Source organism: Pygoscelis adeliae, unplaced genomic scaffold, assembly GCF_000699105.1.
Source record: "Pygoscelis adeliae isolate BGI_AS28 unplaced genomic scaffold, ASM69910v1 Scaffold14, whole genome shotgun sequence".
NCBI lineage: Eukaryota > Metazoa > Chordata > Aves > Sphenisciformes > Spheniscidae > Pygoscelis > Pygoscelis adeliae.
The window spans coordinates 1,179,199-1,187,064 of NW_008825109.1; positions in this window are offsets into that span (position 1 = coordinate 1,179,199).

Consider the following 7,866-nt stretch of genomic DNA (forward strand, 5'->3'; position numbering starts at 1 on the left):
GAGAAGTTCCTGGTTCCTTTGCCTCACATTCAGAAACGTACAGGCATCCTCTCAGCATGACCTGATTATTCCGGGAGAGTCACTTTTAAAGATTAACATTGATGAGAATTACCCTTAAAATTGCTAGAGTATTTCTAAATCGGGGAAAATACAAGTCATTTAATATATATGTAAAGCCTAAGCTGAATTAGTGAAAGTTTTGTCGTAGAATGGAGAAACTAAAAATGATTCACCAGTTCTATTTGTAATATTTAATAAAATGGGCATTTACACGGAGTATACATATTTCTGGTTTGTTAAAACCTCAACACAGCGTTATAGCATTTTATTTAACCATTATCCTAAAGTTGGCTTCCACAGAAATATTACACTTTGTAGACTTTTGCTTCAGATGTGATAATTTGGAAGAAAAATTATAAAATCACTTGGAATTTCACTTGAATGAAAAAGGGAACTTCCAAAATCCTATTCTAAAACAAAAAACAACGTTATGAAATTTATACTTTCTCTTATTGCTCATCTAAAATGGAAGTTTTCTCCTCTGAAGTTAAAATTTTCTCAGAGTGTTTTTAAAAAGTCACATAAATGTGGTTTCCTATCTCTCCTTGCCCTTTTTCTCTCTTTCTTTATCCCTTTTTTTCCATATCATACAGCTAGAAATATTAATATGCTGCCCAAAAAGATATGCTGACTTTTCTGATCTTACTGGGAGGTATGAATAATTTTTTGAGGAATAGGGCAAGCTGCCCACAGTGCCATTTCCACTGAGTTGTGTTTGCTCATGGAACTGTCCCTATGAGCCGTTGTTGCAGCGGATGTGTACCTGCAGCTTGTTGGAGCTAGCATAATGCTCTTTTGCATTTCTAGTTGGAAGTATCCATTGAACCGTATTTCAAGAAACATTGAAATTGTTTTGTTTGTCCATCCTTTAAAATGCATCTTTCATTGTCTCAGTCATGAAAATGTATGGATTAAAAGCTCTGAAGATTTCAAATACAGGAATTTCATCTTGTGAGTCTTCACACAAGTGGTACAAGTGTTCCATACAGAATGCAGTTAATTTGACCCAATGTTAATAATCTAGAAGTGAGACATTTAGTTGAAACTAGATCTCCGGACTTCCTTGGTAATACAGAGAGATGAGCGTTTCCAGGTTTGATTCATCTCACGGGGGCACGCATTTTAGGCAGGACTCATGCTTTGATTCACCTATTGCTCTCACTCCATTGGCTGTAGAAGGAACTGCTGGTGGAAGCTTACATCAGACACCAAACTTGAGATCGTGAGTTTAGTAGAATTAGTCTCACCTTAAGCCATCAGGAGACTCTGATCTCTGAATGTATGTCCATGGGCAGAAGGCCTGTGCACGGCCTCAGTTACTCTCTTTGGAACCTGAGTAACCCAAGTGAAACAAAGAGATGTCTTGCTGGGGAACTCCACAGGGGCAAGAGATTAAATGATAAAGTAACTGCCATACAAAGTTCTCAGATTTTAGGGTTTCTGAAAGGGCTACATCTGTGGCAGATCCTTGACCGTGCCCATCAAACCTAGAATCACTGCGGAGAGCAGACCCTTGGTAGATAGGGCACAGCCACCACCATTGTGATGTTAAAGGCTGTAGCTTGATAACATTTGGGTAGGACAGGGATTATTTTTCCATGGGACCAAACCCTCAGCCAGGGTAAGTCCCCCCTTGCCACTTACCTACATCAATTTACAGTAGACCTGGATCTGGCACATGTTTTTCCATCATTGCCCTTCCCACATCATATCACAGCCTTCCCTTTAGAAGAGATACAACTCAATCATGTAAATGCAGGACATACATTTGGTAATAAAAAAGTGTCCATTAATACCACATGCTCCTTGACTATTGGGAAAATTTGGCAGTCTTAAAGCAAAGGCTGGTGTTCATTCTTCTTAATTAGAGAGGGAAGTCAGGAGAAAAAGAATATAAAAATATGCTTCACCTTATGCATGAGAAATATTATTCAAAAACCCATCTGGGATTTTCCTATCACCTTTGCTTTGCTTTGGAATATGGGGTTATCATTAAAATAAGATGTTTGGCTCCTTCATCTTACACCATCTTGTACTACTTAAAATGTATGTAAAAATAATCCTAGATCCTGAAATCCCTACTCATCCCCAACGCCTTATATGTTTCTGATCTTTGGTTCATGTTCTATGAACATAACTATAAAAATATTTATTTTAAGTTATTTTTAGATCTGTGAGAGATTGGGTTTCAAATTGCTGATAGCCTCTTTTTAGGCTTCAAGGAAAGTTATCTGAATATTTAAACTGTTTTAAAAGTGGTTTCCATAATGGTTTTAAATATATCCATATACATTTTTAAATATAACCATATATATGTATATATATGTATGGTTTCATGGAAATAATAATGGTTCAGGCTTGTTTGGCAGCAACTGCCCCTTTTCTTGTCTAACCTCTGAATTCCTGGGGGTAAGTGAAGACAGAATATGTGGCCCTAAAAATACTTGAAATGCCAGTGAAAAAAAGAAATCAAAGATAACAGTCTATTTCTAATGTGATAATCTGGGAGAGCACATAGCACACTGTGGTCATTTTACTGTAATACATACCAGTCCTCCTGACTTCTTTCTTCATTTCCCTTTTGAATCATTGCATGGTATTGGTGCTAAACGTGACAACAATTTTTTTTTAATGCTTATTACATCTACAAGGTCAACTTCCTCCCACCAAGCCTACGTAGTTAGCTGAGACGGATGGCAGTCATAGTAGGCACCGTCTATCACCAAGGAGATGGAGAGAAGCACTTCAAAAGCATGATTTGGGTCATCTAATATTTGGTCTCTGGAGATGCCTGTCGGTCTGATCTTAGTATTAACAGAAGAGTAGAACAGGGTCACTTCCAGCTTAATTCCTCTCAATTAAATGTAAGTGGGGATAACGTGGACTCCAACCTAAGTGCAATATTCTAGTGAACTTACGTGCAGTAAGCAAACTTTGATGTGAAAATGTAGTACTGATAGGTGATAGCACAGGATTAGTTAAACGGTACTGAGCTGGGCATTGTCTCATCTAGATGTATCCATCCAAGAGTTAAGAATCTGATCTAGGGCAATCATCTAAACTTCCCTTATAGTTGCTAGAGACTGGCTTCTCTAGTGGATAATTAAAATTCTAGGATGGATGAATCACTCACTAGATAATGTGTCTAGCCCAAATATATTTAGAACATGATTTATTAAGTCATGACATATAAATTAATATTTCTGTAAGTTACAATTTTCATAGCATTAATGTACAAAAAATCCAGAATACTATGGTTCTACTCAGAGGGTTAGCAGAAAAGCACTAGGCATGCTGATTACATTGGTGTATCCAAACTGCTTTGCTTTTTTAGCCAGTGTTTGCTGATTTTTTTCAGAAAATTCTTGAAAAATTTCAAGTTTGAAATAATTTAAGTGTTGTTGTTTAAGGAATTTCTATAACCAAATTAATCTTATTTTTAGCTTAACTTATCACAGGAATAATATGTATCATTGATGCAGTGTAAGTCTGTAGTTATCAATTTTATTAATTCCACAAGTGATTCCAGAAATCTCTCTTTTTTTAAGTACTTACTATAGAGCTTACAATGGTGGCATAGGTGACTGAGACTGTCTTTCTTATTGCTAAACAAACAATATTGTAATTTCAAGAAAGTCCTAAGAATCAGCTTTTCAGTTTGGTAGTGTACTAGTTAGGGGAAAGCTATCTCATGACATGCATTGTGTAAATCATCTTTGTAGATGAAGATTGTTCATATTAATGAACACATTCTTTTTCCTTGACATTGTAGCAGAAACTGTTTACTTGTTAATGAACAACCAATACATTAATTTGCTTCAGACTGTTAGAGGGGAAAGTGAAATTCCAGTCATTGACAATGTTATTGCTTTACAGTAGCCCTCATCTAATTTAAATGTGGTGCATACTACAATAAGCAAAGCCAAACCTGTGAATAAACTCCTGAAAAAGCCTGGTGGGTCTTTATTCAGTTGGGTGCTCGCATACAGTAGCATGTGACAGGAGGAAGGCTTTCAAGAATTGTTGAAATGAAAGTGATATATCCACAAATAAGAGCTAAATTGCAATCCTTTCCCTATGGGGCATATATGTTTAAAAAGAAAAAAAAAGAAAAGAAAAGAAAAATTGGCTCAGAGGTTTGCAGTGCTACTATATTACCACAGGGCAAGTACATTAAATCATTGTTATTTGCTAGCCTGGGGTATATGTTAGAAAATGGCATCTTTTTTATTTAGTTTAGATTGTGGGCAGGGAGAGCTTTCCTAATATTACTGCAGTGCCTGCTAGTGCTGCCATGGTTAAGGCTGTGTTAGTATTTCCATTATAAACTCTTAGTCTCGAAGGTTTTTAATTTGATCGTAAAAATTTGCTTCAGGCGGAAGCTTGGCACACGATTTTTCAGCTCAGAGTGATTCTTTTCCTAAAATATGAGGGAAATCAACTTGACCTCTTCGACATTTATTTTCTAAGTGTACACAAACATTCACACACAAATGGGAGCAGCTTCAACAAAGGCCGTTTTATACGGCTCATTTCAGATGTGTTACATTTTCAGGCATATCTCGGAGGTCTTAACTACAAAGGTGACAGCTCAGAACTTTTGGGCATTTTGAAAACCAGGGAGAAAACTCAGAGAAAACTTGATCAAAAGCAAAAGTGTTCCACATGTGGGAGAGTTTTATTTCAACGTGACAAGCATTTAAAGTTTGTGCAGTAACGGGTATGTATATATGCCCTGCTGAGTGCTTGTGTAATTCCTAAACCCATTAGTTTAAGTCATTCCACGTAGCAAATGCTAAATGTGAATATGCTGAATTTCCCTGTAAGACTGGGAGAAGAAGCAGTTTCGTCTTGTATTTTAGGGTAGCACCATGGACAAAGGTGACGTTACACCAGCCAAAAGGGTCCATGAAGAGAAGAATCAAAGGAACATGTTTTCTCTTAAGGGGAAAAATACTGTCTGAATAAGACAGGGTTGAAAGCTCACACTGAATAAGAGAGCTATTAAAAGCAGTTTAAAAAGCATAAATATGGAATCATTTGAAAACTATAAAAGTGCAAGGGAGCCACTCCATGTAATGAATCCGTGTGCGGAGCCAACCAGCTACTAATCTGGAGCAAATTTACAGCTACAAACAGGCATAATTAATATAAAAAATCAAACACACCCAGCGGCAGATGGAACTGAAATCCTAGTTCTTTTAGCAAACATAATGCAGACCTCTTCCTAATATATTCACTAAATGAGACCGTGTGTAGCTGTTTGAAGTAGTGTTACATACAGGCTAGTGGGGAAATTAGGTGTTTAAAAAATGACTGTAAATTAGGGGTTTTTTTTAATACCAATTCTGCAGCATGCTCCTACTTTAATGGGTCCTTTTGGGAAATGACAGCTTTCAAAAAGTGATGTCTATGCATTTTATACTTGTCTGCATATATACTTGGACAGCCCATGCCAACCAGCTTCAGTAAGAATTGAGTCGCCATATTGAGGCTTCATATTACCTGCAGTTTTCTGCAGCTGTGGCCAGAGGAAGGAACAAAACATCCACGAAATAAAGAGTTCATGGAATGACACACTTGTAACGGAGATGTCTTCCTAATCCTTCTTAGTGATTTACTTGAGTCATGAACCACAGAGCTCGGTCATTTCCAAAAGTGTTCAGCCTACCTAAGCGGGTGGGGAGAGCACACTGGACAGAGTTGTGCCATTTCTTGAAATCTGCCTGCCTGGGTACCCAGCACCTGCGGAATGGTCTAGCTGCACCGCCAGCAGTGCCGCACATTTTGTAAGCTGTGAGTAAAGATCAGGTTGGGAAAACAACTGTTTATGCTAAATGACAGAGCTAGAAAAAAAGTATATAGGTAGAAATTAGCCATGAGAAATTTAGACTGGCATTTGGAAGATGGTTTCTGACCAACTAATCAAACAGATTTTAGAGGACTTTTTTTCCAATAGAACCATTGGAGCTGAGAAACTCCAACTGATTTTCAGGTGGAACTTTATCTGTTGATGAGAAACTTTCTCTTGAGGTGTTTCTGATATGTCCTAGTATGCATTTCCTGTTGTAGGAAGACATTGGACTCAGAAACCCAGAAGATACCTTGTATTTCTATGTTCCTAACAGATTTTAAAGCTAGTAAAGAGAGTTATTCATACACATCTGATTTTAAATGTCTGGAGAAAAAAGCAGTGATGAAAAAGAAGCCTAGCTTACTTGTCTAGATTTAGTCCCAAGAAGAGCTGACATTACTACTATGACTGTTACTGCTGCTGCTGCTGCTGCTACTACTACTACTACTGCTACCGCCACCACCACCACCACCATTGCCGTCCAGAGGTAGTCACTTTTTTACCTATGCATCTCCATTAGGTGCCTGGAATGCTTCAACATCTGCTAATAAGACCAGGAGTGTCTTATATGAATAACACCACCTATAAATTTGTTTTCTTTACAAACAGAATGCCCACAGCTATTGAAGCTGGGGTCCATAATATGGTGAGAGTTTGAGAATTGGTAAGAGAGAAATAGGTAAATTGAGAGAGGATTATTTGCAAGGTGTAAATGCAATGGATTGTATGTCCAAGGGAATTCCTGGTGCTGTATCTTGCAAAGGAGAGCGATAGATTTTTTTCTCTTCAGCAAATCCAAGCACATAGGAAAAGGCAAATAAACCTTTAAGATGTGAACTTCTGACAATTTGGTGTTCATCATGAATCTTAACTAGGCGTAGTCTTTGTGAAATTACTTCAGTGTAATAGGGAGTTAAAATTTAAGGTGGGTAACGTCAGATCTTAACAACTTTTGCCATTGACAGTTAAGGGGTGGGAGGAATCAAATTGACTGACTGATGCTAAAACCAGAAGTAGTTCAGGAGAGGCATTTCCAGAGAGAGTTGATGTGAAAAAAGGGAGGAGGAGGACGCTAGAGTAATTCCCAGAGGCCAATTTATCACTTGCCATTTGTGCTGGTCTTCGGTGTCTTACCTGAGGGAAAAAAATTACTCAAACTGGTCCAAGGTTAAAGACATATCCGCTATAACTTATTTTTTATTTTATTAAGGAATTAATAATAACCTTTTATATTCTGCCTGAAAGAAAATTGTTAAAGGATTAGTTGAGTGTGAAATTAAATAGCACTTTTCTCATGCATGCTAAAAAGCTATCTAAGGAAGTGGTGGGCTTTAAACAAGTTTCTAAACTATTTCAATTTAGAAAAATTTTCATTTCTTTTGAAAAGTAAGAAACTTAGGAATTGCTATGTGGTTTGCATGGCATAGATGAATCTTTAATTTTCAAGGTACTAATTAAATAATTTCTAGATTATACATATTGCTGCAAAAATCAAGAGGGAAGCCAAATGGTGTTTTTCAAATCCTGCCATTTATGCTAATAAATGTAAATGAACAGGAATGAGATCTGATATTATCACCTTAACTTACAAGCTAAGTTTTATGTTGTTGCTTAATTTCACGTACAATATTTGCTCTAAAATGGTAATAAAAGAGTATAAAAGGAAAAGGCTCAATGTTCAAATGGAGATTGGTGAGGAGTGGCATCCCGCAGGGGTCCGTATTGGGACCAGTACTGTTTAATATCTTCATCAATGACATAGACAGTGGGATCGAGTGAACCCTCAGCAAGTTTGCAGATGACACCAAGCTGAGTGGTGCGGTCGACACGCCAGAGGGATGGGATGCCATCCAGAGGGACCTGGACAAGCTTGAGAAGTGGGCCTATGTGAACCTCATGAAAGTTCAACAAGGCCAAGTGCAAGGTCCTGCACCTGGGTCGGGGCAACCCCC